General features: G+C 41.2%; 1 protein-coding gene across 7 annotated transcripts in view; it reads left to right on the plus strand.

Moving 5' to 3' along the window:
- Positions 1-13,915, plus strand: part of CELF2 (CUGBP Elav-like family member 2) — a 554,881-nt gene that overhangs the window by 261,694 nt on the left and 279,272 nt on the right. The window lies entirely within an intron of this gene.

Genomic DNA, 13,915 nt, shown 5'->3' on the forward strand with positions numbered 1-13,915 from the left:
TCCAGATATTAGTTATTTCCAAATGCCAGCTGTTGAAACTAAACTCAGATTGTTTTCAGTATTTGTCAGCTATTGCTCAATTGAACTTAAGAAAACAGGGCAGGATTTGTAAATGATAGCTTTGTGTTCAAGTTAGCTATTCTACCTCTCTTTAAGAGAATACTGTAGCATGTTTTCCAAAATAGTTTTTAATGAACTCTGATTAGATGCTCTTGAGAATGGGGGAGAGAGATGTGTGGGAGAGAATAGGACAAGCTGAAAATACTCGATGCCATCTAGCTACACAGCTATTGTCATATTCATATGACAGGTTGAGAGGTTAGCTAGACAGATGGATTGTTTTCTGGAAGGGATGTCGTGGATGGTATGTTGCCATTTGAACTAAATCACACTTGACTAGGTTTTGGCCTATTCCTAAAAGGGACTTCAACCAAGTAGAGGTTTTATTTTGTTTGTTTTTTTTCTGGTGTTGATTTTTTAGAGCAGTAAAACCCATTTTCAGTGCTGTTTCCCCAGGGCTATATTAGATAAGTTTGCAAGAGGTAATATGTTTGAGTCCTCAAGGTAGATGAACAAATAGCTTTTGAGATGAATTATAATGCTGGGTGGCCCTACAAGCCAGGCGGTGTTTAAGGAGCCTGGATCACTTAAGGCTCAGTAATGGTACGGAATGACTAAGGCATGGGCTTCAAAACCTGGGGGATTTAAAGGTTCACTATCAAAACTGTAAATGGAAAGGGACCCTTTAAATCACTTTCACTGTCAAAGTGTTGTTTTCTTGGCGTTGTTCTGGAATATCATTTGCAGCAAAGGGTAATGAAATAGGAACCGATATTTAAAATGTTCTTATTTTAAACTCAGTCCATTGTGGGAGGGCAGGGACTGTTTATTCCTTTGTTTTACATTTTCAATGATCCCATTTGTGTATTCAGGGGGTTTTAGGTTAAAAAAATTAGACAGCTGTCAAATAATGTCATAAAAATGAGAAATGACGGAAAAATCTTTGCATCTTTGAAAGAATTCAGATTTGTGGAGTTAAAAGCTGATACTGAACACTATATTGATCAATATCAATAAATTATTATTATCTCAACCAGTGAGATCTGGTTGTTTTTTTTTTTTTGCATTTTCATTATCCCTGTAGAAAACGAGAACTTATCCCCAGTATAAATTTCCTCTACTCCATGTATTTCTTTTTAAAGTCCTCCCAAGTTAGCATAGACTGGAGAAATATCTATCATCTAGCTCACCTGAAAAATGATTCTAGATACATCATTATGCAAATTGAAAGAAGTTTTAGATACCATCTCCTCAGACCTCATTGCTTTACAGATTGTGCTATTACAGGGCAATGTGACCAACCCAAGGAGGCAAGATTGTACTGTTCTCCCCTCCCCTCCCATGACAAGAACAGTGAATCGCTGCTTGAATGCCTACTATGTGCCACTGCACATTATTTGCAGTTTTTCATGATAGACCTGCGAGGTTGGTATTATACTCATTGTACAGATGCTACTCAAAGAGGTAACTTGCATAACCATGTCATATAGGCAGTAAGAGGCAGTGCTGTGTGCAGGTTGGGTGTTACGTAAATGTATGTGCACATGTTGATGGAGGAAGGAGAGTAAACTGTAAGTGAAATGTGACGCAGCCTTTTCTTATGTATCAAAATCGTGCCACCTGAGGATGGTGCACTAGAAGAAATACAGATGACCTGTATATTTCACATCAGATTGACTCTGTAATTTGACTCAAATTAATGATCAGTTATTCTTTTATTTGATTTGAACTCATACTGTTAGTCCATATGTTACTTACCTAAAAGAGAAAATATTTTAGTTAAAGATATTTGAAGGATTGCAAGATACTAGCAAGATGAAGGTCAAAAGCAGTGGGGTCCTGCTTCTTCCTCTCCCTCTTCCCCCTATGGCATTTTTAGTATATTTGGAAAATACCATTACTGGGACTAAAATACAGAGATGACAGATTTTATTGCCTGATTCCATGTTGCATGGTAGTCATGAGAGGAAATGAAAATGAGGAGGCTCTAAATATGAAGCATTGTGCATATGGTTCTATAAGGAAGATGTTAAAAATCTTTTCTCAGGTGGGGCTTCTGTTAGCAGTACATATTTTAGTATCAGCTGCTTCCTGCGACCAAAAACTGATCCCACGTTGGCATTTTAGCACAACAGCGCTATCTTTGATCTGGGTTAGAGGCATCCTTTTCATTTTCAGCCTTGCTATTTAATTGTGACTTGCTGGATTGAGATTACTTTGGCATCTGCAGATGAGGCACCGTGAACTGGAGGAGCCAGAGCCTTGCACGACAAGATAGAAAGGAGATGGGGTTTTCAGATATAAACACTGTCACTAAGATATCATGGGCTCATTTAAAAGTGGTTTCCACCTTGGACTAGCTTCTGATCTGTAATAACCTCTTTCCATGAAATTTCCAAACTTTTTGTTTCTCTTTGTCTCTTCCTTCCTTCTGTGGTTTTGTTTCTTGCAAGATAAATACTCATTCATTTCTGATGAAAAGTTAGGTAGTGTTTTGTCAAGCAAAATAATTGACAGACTTGAGTGTACCACACCAGCTTGTGATATGATCTAGTTATCCTTCCAAAATTTTGGAAGGTGCTAGTTGTTGAGACTTACCTTTATATGTAAACTTAAGGGACCATAGATCGAGGGGGCTAGGTGTCTGATAATCATCCTAAGGAATTAAAAATATCAAGCCTCACAACTGTTCTGCTGTCAGCATCCCTGTCTGATTTGCTTCTAAGTGGAAAACCTTGATGTTTTCAACATGTTTCAAGGAGCTAAATGAATGTCCTTGATGTGTTTTCCGTCCTATGCCAAACTGCACCCCAAATTATAAAGGTCTTTATTTCCCATTTAGAATACTAATACTAGAGGATTTTTCTTGTCTTTTCAGGAGAAGCTGCTGCTTTGCTTTTTGTTTGCAGGCAGATGAGGCTACCACAAAGAATTAGCAATTTCTTCTTGGGTGTAATATTTGTTTTACAAAACTGCAGAACGAGGGCTTGGAAAGGCCTAATGATTTCTGCTTCATTGGTGCCCAGAAGACTTGTAGCACTCCTGTTTGTTTCCCGATCAGGGAGGTTCAGACCCGCAGAAGGAAGCATCAGCTCTGTGCCACTTGTGTAGCCAGGCAGAAAATGCATTTTTATTTTTCCTTAAGAAAAAAGCAGCTCTGGTGAAAACAGAGGCACAGTGGAGCTTCGCATTCCTGGAGAAACCTTTGTGGGAAACAAAAACTAATTAGCGCTGTAAATGGGATGCTCTCAGGTAATTGTAAAATAATTACCCCCTTTAGCATCCTCACGTTTAATTGTGCCATCCAATAGCCTCACCCTCTGAATGGAAATGCAGAGGGATGGAGGCCTGGGTCTCCTCCTGGGAACTGCAATCTCATTTAGCCTGTGCCTTAGACACCCTCCAAAAGGACCTTTCAGAGACTGGGGGAGATACAAAGGGAGGCTTGGAGCAGCTCCCCTCTCCCCATTTGTTCTCAGGCACAACAGAAAGTGATTACTGCCAACGTGTGTTCTAGAAACACCACCCAGCATTGTGGCTGAACTGCCTGGTGAGCATCCTGGAGATTTACACGTCCCGGGCTCCGCAGCCCAAGTTTATGAACGGTCTTTTTTATGAACTGCAGCTTGTAGATTACATTCCCATCCAGAGAGCCATGTTTCAAACATCAGCTGATGGTTGAAAACGTTGCACTAATAAATATGTAATCAGATGGCTTTCAGAATGACGGATGAGTACAAATTTGGGTTTTGGTTAAATTTTAATTACTCTATTTGAATGAGTGCCTCACAGCCAACTTGCCAGCAAATTATTAGGCCTATTTTTCCCTTCCTTGAGATTTATGTAAATTAAGTTTGGGCTGCATTTAGACTGAACTAGCATTTCAGATTATTTTTCTAACTTTTTTTTTTTACTTACAATCTGATTTTAAGTGAACAAACCTATATTTAAAAAGGTCAATTATACTGCCTGAGTGATGTTCTGACCCCTCTTTTTCATGGGGAAAAAATCCTTGAAAAAATAATTTTGAGTCCCACAGGAATCAATTTTACCTTTCACAGTAGGTCTGAATTTTGTGCTGAGAACCTTACTTACTATGCTTTAGTCATCAGATTTTGAGATGGCACTTTATGGGTTGTCAGAAAAAGCATGATGCAAGACATTGAAAAACACAGAATAATATGGTAGGACTTTTCTGACAACTCAGTGCATTCTTTTGCATGGGTTCATGTCTTTGTTTCTCTCAGTCACCCTCTATAGCAGGAAAGTTGTATCACACAAAGTCAGTACAAACTAAAGGAGCAAGGGCTAGGGAGATAACATAATGGTTATACTATCTATATATATGTATGTATGTTTATATATATATATATGTATGTGTATATATATGTATGTATGTATATATATATATATGTATTTTTTTTCATGCCTGAGACTCTGTTCTGTGGTCTCAGGTTCAATCCCCAGCACCACCATAAGCCAGAGCTGAGCAGTGCTCTGGTAAAAAAATATGAATAAATAAATAAACCCAGAGTTAAAGAGCAAAAAACTTCATTATTCACCTGGCTGTGGTCAGTAAGCATAAAGTATATGTGTGTACATATGCACATAAGTACATGCCTCTGTACTGGTATAGTTCTTCCCTGTTTTAAAAAGATCTGTCATTTGATTGAAAAAAGAATTCACTCAAGAAATCCAGTCATGGGCTGGATGGTGGTGCACCTGGTTGAATGTACACGTTACAATGTGCAAGGACCCAGGTTCGAGCCCCCGTCCCCCTCCTGCAGGGGGAGAGCTTTGCAAGTGGTAAAGCAGTGATGCAGATGTCTCTCTATCTCCCTCTCTGTATACCCCCATTCTCTCGATTTTTGGTTGTCTCTATCCAATAAGTAAAGATAATTTAGAAAGAAAGAAGAAATCCAGTCGTGTGTGGTAAAAAGTCAACCCCCCTCCTACACGCATGCACACACATGGTATCATGGCCCACTTTGTTGCCATGTTATTAGAGCTGGGCCCTTCTCTTTCTCAGTGACTGAGGTGTTGCTACTATCAAGGTGTTTCGGGTTTAGCGTAGAAAGTGAAAAAAGACTCTACACTGAGACATGTGGACAATGGACCCCCAAACTGCTATTTTCTCATCTAGCCACACTATTGAAGGGCCACACCAGGCTCCTCATTGGAGCGGTGTCTTTGCTGCCACTGCCATTTCACATGATTCATAACACCCCATAAGGTGTTTCTCAGGCTGCAGAAAGGAGTCCTTGGGCTTTTCAGTGTGCATGCACGGTGTTCAGCCCATCAATGGAACATTTAGAAAAGGCTAAAGTTACAGGGGGGTTATTGACCTCCAGAGGCCAAGTAAAGTAGAGTATGCCAACCTAGACATGTGCATGCACTCTCATATACTCTCAGCCCCAGTGACTTTCTTGCTGCCATTTCCAGAGGAAGATGCTGTGTCTCAAGAGAAGTAAATACAGGTTGAAGCCTGACATTTATTTCCTCCTTGAGAAAGTTTCAGGAGATCACAAAAGAACAAGGTGTGATCTGCAGAAGGACCAGGAGGAAAAGCATTTGGTAGAGGACTTAACCTGGGCTAGCCAGCCTCCTTTGACTTTCTCTCCACTGTACATTCTTCCTACCCCAACTAGGACACCTTCTGTTCCTATATAGCACTGGTCTTCCTGAAGATTCCTCCACCCCACCCCCCCTTGCGCTTTTCTTAGGTTTTTCATGATTTGTTTGTTCAGTTCTTTGACTTCAATCTCCCCTGACAGGATCTCACTTCATTGTCCTGTCTCTGAGAAGTTTCCCAAATGTCAAGAGTTTTCCCTAATTTCAAGAGAGGGGACACCAATTACCCAGGACAGGGCTGGAAACTCCTTGGTCATGGCTGGTAGTAAATTTCACTGGAGCAGCTGCATGTTTCTGCGCCTGAAACTATTTTGACTTCCTACATTATGGAAGGGGTGTTGAGTTTTCTGGTAGAGCATAAGGGTAGCAGATTTCAGAATGATTAACTTTATGGATGTCATTGTCTTGGCCAGCTATATTTGGCTAGGCTGCAGCTGTGTTTGCTTTCTCAAAATTGTCACCAGGAGGCCTCCGCCTGCAATTATTTCCTCCGGTCCAGGCTGGTAACATCTTTTCCTGTGACTCCCATCATCCCCTGGCCATCTTTCTCAGATGTACAGCTCAAAAGGCAGTGCACAAGCCCTCTGAAAGCCCTAGATGCTGCTTAATATATAATTGGTACCTCTGTCTCTAAACCATTGTTTTACCTTTCTCCTTCTCTCCCTCTCCCTCTCCTTCTCTGCCCTACTCTTAACAGAGCCCTGCGGAGCTCTTGCTATTGGTGGTGCAGGGGATTAAACCTGGAAACTTGTATGCAAGTCCTGTGAGCTACTGCTGTGCTGTCTCCTGGCCTGGCATCCAAACCATTTCTGCATAATTTATTTATTGTATTGCTGCTGGGGCTTATTGTATGCTCAAAAACTCTACTGCTCTCAGCAGCCATTTTTTTCCTTTTTTTTTTTTATGAGGATGAGAGAGAGGTAGGGAGAGAAACACCTGAACCACTGGTCCATTGCTCAGAAAATCACCCCCACAAGTGGGGGTAGGGGGACTTTTGAACCCAGGTCCTTGGACATGGGAACATGTGTACTCTACCAGGTGTGCCACCACCTACCCCTGGACATAATACCATATCACTTCTCTGTCTCATGAAATCACTATCAGGTTCTTATTTCTTTTCACATTGTCTATAGTTTCCTGGTTCCCACGTTCTTCGTTTGATCTTACTTTTAGCTGTCAAGAAGTTGCTTTCAGTACACGCCTTTGGGCAAGATTTCTTGCTTTTCTGTATCTCCTGATCCCTCCTGCTCACATTACTACTTATGTCTTACACTCCTTTTCCAAACACTGGGTTAGAAAAGAGAACAAGAGGGAAACCTTTCTTTTATCTCTCTCTCTCTCTCTTTCTCGTTGCTGGGGCTTTATCGCTCCATCTGACTTGTTTAGATACTCAAGCAGTGGAGGGCAGGGGAGTGAGGAGAGACACCACAATACCAAAGCTTCATCCAAAGTAGTGGTGGCCAGGCTCAAACCTGGGTCACACACATGACCAGCCAGGAGCCCTATTCTGGTGAGCCATTTTGCCAGCCCTCTTTGTTTCCTCATAATCACATACTTGCTGTGTAACTTTCTCCCAGGAATAGTGTAGGAGACTCTTTTCTTAATGCAGAAATCACTATAATGCCACCAGCCATGAGTGGAATTTCAGGCAGAAATCACAGACTCTTGAACTGTCTCTGATTGCACAGTAGAATGGACACACCAGGAAAGTGGCTTTGGGTACTGCCCAGCAGTGGATAAGAAGGTGGTTCTTCGAGGCTAAGAGGCCTTTACTGAGCCAGCAGTCTCTTGATACACCTTTAGATTTGGTCCCTGCCCACGTCCAATCTTGGGTGACTTGTCAAGATTCCTCATCTAGAAAAGAAGAGTAATAAGACATGCTTCTTACCTGTCCCCCCACATTATGTGAAGTGAATGTGGGGGCAGCAGTGACAACCTAAATATTTTATAGCTTCATGGTACTTAGAGCTGACCCTAAGCTCAGCTGCATTTCCTGGGAGAATTAAGTACAGTGAAACTTCATTACAACTGGCCAGTTAATACTTTCTCCCTCTCAAATTCCTGCTTGAAAGACTCAGCCAAAGACCCATAAAGCAGTATTGTTCCCATATAAACTTTTGGAAAATGCTCAGTCCCCAGGACAACATTATGAAGATGCATTCCTCCTCCTTTCTGTGTGATGATTGGGAATAAAATGTGGTTTCCGTTCCAGTCGTGAACTTGCAGTCAGGCCTTCCATTCTAGGTTGGGGTAAAGCAAAAAGCAATATCTCTGTACAATATCCCCATATGCGCATTCTGAAAAGCCCTTCTCTCCAACAGCGGAAATCGATTTTGATTTTCTTATGGGAAGAGAATCAGCTGCACAATATGAAGGCTGGCTTTCGCGTAATGGTACTCTTGTAACCCTAGCAGAAATCCAGCAAGGCTGGGTTGTGTGTGGGGGGGTGCAGCTTCAGTGAGAGGAATGTGGAGGGGACCAATACCAGGCCCTGCCTCCCAGCCTCCTCAGTAGGTGTGCAACTTGCAAAATGCCTGTTCATTCTCAGGAGAGCCCCGGAAAGAGCAAAGAACTTGGTGAAGGAACCTCCCCCCCCTTTTTTTTTTTGCTTTGAGGGGTGGCACTGTAGGTATAGGATGTATATCTAGCTGATGCCTGGCCCGAGCAAGATTCATGATAACTCTCTGTACTTGTGATTTAGTAAGTGGGCTTGTCCTGACATAGCTGATGGGAAGGGCCCTGCGGGATCAGAGCTTCCATAGCTAGTACAAAGATTTACTTCCACGGTTATAAGTCACTTGATTTGGGGCCAGATGGTGGCTCACCTAGTTGAACTCACGTTACCACATGCAGGGATCTGGGCTCAAGCCCCTAATTTCTTTTTTTTTTAATTTCTTTTTTATTTAAGAAAAGATAAATTAACAAAACTATAGGGTAGGAGGGGTACAACTCCACACAATTCCCACCACCCAGTCTCCATATCCCATCCCTTCCCCGATAGCTTTCCTATTCTCTATCCCTCTGGGAGCATGGACCCAGGGTCATTGTGGGTTGCAGAAAGTGGAAGGTCTGGCTTCTGTAATTGCTTCCCCACTGAACATGGACGTTGACTGGTCGGTCCATACTCCCAGTCTGCCTCTCTCTTTCCCTAATAGGGTGGGTCTCTGGGGAAGCAGAGCTCCAGGACACATTGGTGGGGTCGTCAGTCCAGGGAAGCCTGGCCGGCATCCTGATGGCATCTGGAACCTGGTGGCTGAAAAGAGAGTTAACATACAAAGCCAAACAAATTGTTGAACAATCATGGACCCAAAGGTTGGAATAGTGGAGAGGAAGTTTTTTTTTGGGGGGGGGGTACTTGCTGCAAACTCTAGTGTACTTCTGCTTTCAGGTATATATTTTGCACTAGTTTATGGATATGTGTGAACATATGCTTTCTCTCACAGAACCTGGTCTATATCTAGGTTTTGGGACTTTGTTAGAAAGTGATCCACCTGGGATGGAATTAGAGAATACTATGAAAGGAAAGGTCTCACCCGAGTAATGAAGCTGAAGGGTTGTCATTCCACACGTGAAGTCTCTGGACACAGTCTGAGGTGAAGCATGCTGAGGTGGCAATCGTTGCGTTGATTAGGTTGCGATCGGCAGATGCAATATTATTTGATATGGATTGGGAGAGGCATGCGGGAAAGTGGGCCCTATCCTAAAGTTCCAGGACTGGGGGAAATATAGGCTCTATAATGGGAGATGTGAGGTTCCTGCTGTTTTAGGGTTCAAAAAGACAGTGGATAGTTAATGGTATCGTCACATTATTTGGTAATTGGGTTAACTTTGAAAAGTCCTTTTGTTAGGGTTTGCTGTACAGTGCCCAGTATCTTGTATATAGCTGTGCCACTGGTTGCTGCCCCTAATTTCTGTCTACAGGGGGAAGCTTCAGGAGCAGTGAAGCAGGGCTATATCTTTCTCTTTCTGTCTTTGTTTGTTCCCCTCCCCTCTTGATTTTTCTCTGTTCTATCAAGAAGAAAAAAGGAAAAAGAAAGGTTGGGGTGAGGAGATAGCATAATGGTTATACAAAAGACATGCCTGAAGCTCTGAGGTCTCAGGTTCAATCCCTGACACCAACATAAGCCATAAGCCAAAGTTGAGCAGTGTTCTGGTGTCTCTCTCCCCCATACCCCATTTGTATCTTATTAAAATAAAGAAAATTTTAAAGGAAAAAATAGCTACCAGGAGCTGTGAATTCATAATGCACCAACAATAACCTTGGTGGCAATAAAAAAATTACAGACTATCCAGATTTTGCTGATTTTTACCTATAGTGCCTCCTCAGGCATGATTTTTTTCACCCCCATCTCTCTGTTCCTACTTTCAGGCATTACATTTTCTGTTCATTCTCTCTCTCTCTCTCTCTCTCTCTCTCTCTCTCTGTCTGTCTGTCTTTACCAGAGCCCTGCTCAGCTCTGAATTATAGTGGTGCAGGGAGTTGAACCTGGGACTTTGGAGCCTCAGGCATGAGAGTCTCTTGGCTTAACCATTATGCTATTTACCCCTGCAAACCATTCTCTTAAGACACAGGAAGATCTAGTCGCCATTAAAGGAGGAACTCGAGTTTCACTGTTGGAATATATCTGCTCTCCTTCATACTTTGCAACATTTATATTGGGCATCATGTTTGTTAATATACTCCAACGGTCTAGTTCTGTGTAGACAGAAAGCAAAATTATCAATATATGAAAAATATAACTAATTCTTATCTGTATGTTTTAAGTAAAAATCATATTTTGATTTAAAAAGTCCTTATTCACTGAGATATGAGATATAATTAGATTCAGAGGGAGGCATAAAGTATTGAATCTACTAATTGAGATAAGTCCTTTGTTACCAGCCTAGAGAATGACCAGTCTGGGGAATGCATACTGGGCATCTAGTTGTAAAAAAAATATATTGGTAAAGAGAGTGATATTAAGAAAGAGGATGTTTTTGAAGGAGGAAAGGTTTTTCTAGTCTTTCGTGTATCCTCCAAAACTGAACATCCCTTAAGTCTCTTTCCTTTCCTAGTCCACTGCATTGCCATAGAGTAAACCAGGGCCTTGGCAACAGGTGTGTGTGTCGGGGGGGCTTTTGAGCTATACCTGAGGTAACAAGATGTTTCTGGGATCATTGGGGAAGGGAACCTGTATCTATAGCCAGGAGCTGGCAAACTCTCTTAAGGGACCAACCTCCAAAGACTACAAATGTTTCTGTGCAGATTACTGGTACTTCGTAATCAGCACGTTTTATCTCCTCTGTATCAAAGCAGCCTGATTAACTTTATAGGTGAGCTTTCAGTTGGGCCAAGATTTTGTGTCTGGCTATTATAATGAGTGGCCAAAATTGGAACATTGTCAGCCTGAAAAGCCACGTGATGGTTTTGCCTTGTTCTTGCCTCTAACTATGTCTTGTTTGGATCGACTCAGAATGTGATGCTTTTGATCCAGATTGATTTCTACTTCTCCATTCAGTAAAATAATGTATACCCAGAAGCAAAAAAAAAACAAAACATTTTTTTTCTGGTGTCAGCAAAAACTGTAATTCCTTGACAACTAAACACTTCTTTTGTGTTGTGTGTTCCTCTTAATTCTGATTCCTTTTTTTTTTTAAGAAGCGGGGGGGGGGGGGGGGGTAGGAAGAATGCATAGCACCTAAAACTTCTTTCAACACAGTGGGGACCAGGCTGGAAACTTGGTCACACACATGGCAAAGCAGAAAAGTATCTAAGTGAGCTACTTTTCTGGGCTCTAATTCTGGTTACTAATACTCCAAGGGCAATTGCCCACCTTAGTTACATTTTCTGAGATAGCTATGATTTTAGCTGTTCTTGATTTGTGATACACTAGGAGTTAGGCAAGAGACTGTGCTTTAAATAAATTATCAGTAAATTTTCAGAAATATTTATAAGGTGATTGTATTATTCTTTTTTTCACAAATGAGGAGATGGGGGTTCTATAATGTAGAATCATCAGTAGTTGGAGGTTTCCAAAGCCTGAGGTCTTTGTATTACCTTGCAGCTTATCCCAGAAGGTTGCTTGGAAGACTTTTGAGGCATTCTTATATCTACAACCATAAGCAGGTTAAATTACTAGATGTATTACTAAGATGACACATTGATGAATATGCTGAGTATGAGGATTCTGAGTATAGAGTTTCTTAGTTATGACCCAATATGCTCCTGCTCTGCATGGAGTCTTTCACATAAATTGCCTCTTTTTTATTTTATTCCACAGCTGGATCAGTTTCTTGGCTCTAGAAGTCAAAAGTCCTGTTCAGGGATGTCTGTAGAAAGAGGTACCAAAATCTATGTTAAGATCTCTTACAAGGCCGAGGTAGATTCCCCTTGGCTGCTAAGAGTAGGAAGCAGTTAACACTGAGTGTTAAGATGGAGCCTGAGCCTACATTTAAGATAATAGCTTCCTCAGTGATATTTTTTGGTGGTTTTATTAGGCATTTCCCTGCCCCCCTTTTACCTCCAACATCTCACTTTCTGCATCTGATTTAAGTGATTCCCAGCCCTTTTCAGGGGTGCTTCCACCTCATACACTGCCTTCTTGTGATTTAGAAAATGACTTTCCACTCTCTCCCTAATTAATAATTTAATGGAGTGTCCTTTCTAGAGACCATTCTTACATCTTTCTATACTAAGAAGTCATCTCCTTGGCCAAACTTCTTTTTGTTATTGTTGTTGTTATTTGTTTTTTGAGGGGGAGGAAAGACACAACTACTCTACCAACAATTCCACTATCAATGAAGCTCCCCTAGTGCAGCCCATGGTGATCTCATGCAGTGCTGGGTATTGAACTCAGGACCTCAGCATGATAAGGCATGTACTCTACCAGGTGAGCCCCCGTATTTCTAGACTTTTTACAGTTTTTATTCTCTTCTTTCCAAGTGGGCCAAACAAGTTAACAAACATAACTGAGATTTGAACAAGATAACAAGTGAATCTTACATATTGGCAGTTGTGACTCATTTGGGCTTGGTACCTGGTCCATTTCATGTGTGAATATACTTTTGACCTCTCAGTACCTTTTTTGACTGATCAAGGAGATAAACATTTTATAGAATCTTTTTTTTTCTCTTCTTTCTTTCATTTATTTGTTGCAAATTATGGTTTCTCTTTCATGTGTACATAACCAAAATAAAAGGAAGAGGTAAATGGAAAAGTTAGAGCAGAATTTATGCATACGTTGGTCAAACCCACAAACCCTTTCATAGTAAATATTATCTTGTCACAATGCCTTTACTCATGGTGGGAGACAAGTGTCCTAACCTAAGAGGATGTGATTTGAGTGGAGTTTTCATGCCCTGTGTGCTTATTGTGTTCTTGCTACTGATGCAAACATTATCTATAATTACATTTTCAAGTGACTGAAAATTGCAGGCTTTATTGAACAAAAATTCAGCCAAAGAATGGAATGTATATCCATTCCACCCTCATTCTAAGACTTTCAGAAATCAGACTATAAGGCCCAATACCATGACTCTTCACTGCATGAGACCAGCTCCATTCGCTGATGTTGGAACACTTTTATCAAAATGTCAGCTTCCCTCCTGAGGACCTTCCTTCACTTTGTTGTCAACTCAGCCACACCTCCTCCACAGAAACCCACACTTCTGGACTGTGAAACAAGAAACCATAATTTGATTTAGATTCAATCCTGATGGGCAAAGTGAAGAGTTGGTTGAGCTAGTCATCACAGCTGCTACGGTAGATGCTGCTGTATGTTTTGACATCTCTCTCACCTCCTGCACCCCGTAAAGAATTCTGGTCCATAACTCCAGAGGAGGAGAAATGTTAGGGGAAGATGACCAGAGGGATCTGGATTCCAGTTCCATCAAGACCTGGAGAGAGAAGAAGAAAAAAGAAAGGACATTTGGAAGTAGCAGTATGTGTAGATGTGATTTAGAAAGGAAGAGAAAGCAGGACCATAGGGGAAAAATGGGCAAATATACACAAATATAGGCAGATAATTATAGAAATAATAGTTAACCCATATCTGCAACTTTGAGAGAACTACTGTAGCTTTAAATGGAGAGAATGGAGATATTGAACTCTGATAGTGGGAATGGTGCAGAATTATACCTCTGTTATCTTATAATTCTGTAAATTAGTACTGTCACTAATAAAATTTTAAAAACTACAAAATAAAAAGGGAAGAAAAGGCAGGACCATAGGAAGAAATGGGCAAAT

Source organism: Erinaceus europaeus, chromosome 6 (assembly GCF_950295315.1).
Source record: "Erinaceus europaeus chromosome 6, mEriEur2.1, whole genome shotgun sequence".
Lineage (NCBI taxonomy): Eukaryota > Metazoa > Chordata > Mammalia > Eulipotyphla > Erinaceidae > Erinaceus > Erinaceus europaeus.